Here is a 2761-nt window from a genome sequence, read left to right on the forward strand (position 1 = left end):
ATGGGAGACTCTAAACCGGTAAGTACTCCTATGGTTACAAGTGAGAAATTGACAAGAAAAGATGTTTCTGTACCGGTAAATCCTACAAGATACAAATCTATGATTGGAGGTCTGCTTTATTTGACTCAGACTAGGTCTGACATTATGATGTTGTTTGTATTGTTTCAATATTTCAGAGTGATCCTAGAGAAAATTATGAGATGGCGGCGAAAAGGATTTTTAGATACTTGCAAGGTACATCAGAATATGACTTATGGTACCCTAAGGATGATAACTTTGCTTTATGTGCATATACAAATGTTGATTGGGATGGAGATGTTGATGACTGAAAAAAAACTTCTGGTGGAGCTTTCTTTATTGGAAAGAAGTTGGTTTCATGGAGCAGCAAGAAACAATCATGTACTTCTTTATCTACTGTTGGAGCTGAGTATATTGTTGCTGCTACTAACTGTACGCAAATTTTATGGATGAAGCAAGTGTTGAAGGATATAAAGGTGGATTGTGATGCACTGGTAGTTATTCAATGTGATAACTCTACTGCTATTGATATATAAAAGAATCCAATATTTCATTCTAAAATAAAGCACATATCTATCAAGTATAACTTTTTGAAAGAGAAGGTGGAAACAAATGAAGTTAGACTGGTTTATGTGAACACTAAAGAGCATATTGTGGATATTTTCACTAAACCTTTATCCAAGGAATCATGTGAGTACCTAAGAGACAGATTGGGAGTTTTTTCCCCTCCTATAGAGACTTGATTGATGCAGTTTGACAACAGTTTGACATGCATTATCAAAGATACTATTCATGCTGGCATTGATGCTACTGCTCAGGGGGAGTAGTCAGCTTTGTGATTCAGAGGCTTATGTCTTTGCTTTGATATTTTTGTCAAATTTATGGCATTGATGTCAAAGGGGGAGTGATATATTGATGTGAAAAAATAAAAAAATAAAAGGAAAGGGGGAGAAATATTGATAAGGAAAATAAATTCAGAGCTATATGTGGGAGTTTGTTGGTTGTCTTCCACAGGGGGAGACTTGTTTGGCATTTCTTGGTACTTAGATGTTTTTCACATCTAGTGTTGCCATCAATGCCAAAGGGGGAGATTGTTGGCCATTTGGTGGAATTGATTATGTGTTGTATTGATGTTTTGTCGTTGATGTCAACACTAGTTGTTTGGATGCTTTAGTGACACCCTTCTAGTTCCGGTAGGTTGAGTGATTTCTAATTAACTTGGATCGGACATGATCCGGTAGGCTCCGGTATAGTTTGATGATGAAATCAACCTTTTAATAATACTTATACTCATATTTGATCAGTTGGTTTTGGTTCGGTGATCGGATGCTATCCTTCTTGCGTAGAAGATTGGTTTCTAGTTTCGGCGAGGGTTTCACCGATAGAGCTTTTGATGGAGATCTTTGATGAATTACATAAGTGGTGTTGGTGCAGCTTCTCGTGGAGTTTCAAGATGTTGTTGGTAATCATGTTCGAGAATTGGCAGTTGGAGATCATTGTTGTAGGATGTGGACCTATACTAGGTCTCGATTGATCTAGGTTATGCATCGACTTTAATGTAATGTGTGGACAAGACCTATGGATATATTTCCGGGATGTCTTATGTGTTGATATTATTTGTTTGGTCTAAAGCTGACATGGTTTGTAATTATGTAATAAGTTTATTGTCTAGTGGCCGACCTGATTGTTTATGGTCGAGGGTTTTGTATAATTAGATGTAAGGTCTCATTGTAGATCATCATAGCTACATGTAAGAGGTCATGGTCAAGGAATGTAATGTGCGAATAATGTAATATCATTCAGGTAGAGGAGTTGGTTGATCATTGGAGATCTAATTAGGTTTATGTAAGAGGATTTAGTCCTCCGGTATTGAGCTTAACTGGAACTGTACTCAGGCATAGGAGATGTTATCTTTTGCAGTTCAACACTTCTTCAGATTGTAGTCTAGATTTATATGTAGTCAGTGAGGCTCCTTTTGAGATGAGCAGTGCGCTCTAGGCTGTTGGCCTTCCTGCAAGTGCAGGCCCCTCAATTGTAATTCACATACTTACTGCAAAAGTATTATCTGACTGTGGGTAGGCTTCCCACCGTGGTTTTTCCCTTTACCGGGTTTTCCACGTACAATTCTTGGTGTTATGTGGATGACTTTTATTTTGTGATTATTGTTTATGCTTAACTGGTTTATCTGCTATTCCGGTATTAATGTTTTGGGTTTTGATATTAAAGTTTAAATTGCTAATGGTTCCTGTAATTTGAGACAACTGATTCACACCCCTCCCCCCTCTCAGTTGTCTTCTAGTTATTTGAATTGTCTAACAATAAGATGGGTGCCACTTTATTGGGTGGTTTTAGACCATTGTTTTGTAATACCGTTTGACAGTTTCATGTATTGTATCTCCTATATATGAGGTGCATGAGATGGAGGTTGTGTGTAAGATTCTTATAGTTATTGAGTTACCTTGAGTTTTTGGGTGGTGATACTCCTATGAAAATCTTTCTCTGCAAGTCTGTTATTGATTTTTGAATAATATATTGGGCAACTTTTAGAGTGTGGGGTTTTTTTTCTCTCAAAAGGGTTTTCCCCACGTAAAGCATTGTTTTGTTCTATGAATTTGTTATTTCTGTTTATTTTTGTAACTATTGTAATGATCTATAAAAAAATTACATTGCCCTCCTATCAAGGTTAGTGTAGGAGGTTGTTTCACTACTTAACTTCCTTACAAGTGGTATCGGATCCTTATCA

The sequence above is a fragment of the Cryptomeria japonica genome, chromosome 8 (assembly GCF_030272615.1).
Source record: "Cryptomeria japonica chromosome 8, Sugi_1.0, whole genome shotgun sequence".
Lineage (NCBI taxonomy): Eukaryota > Viridiplantae > Streptophyta > Pinopsida > Cupressales > Cupressaceae > Cryptomeria > Cryptomeria japonica.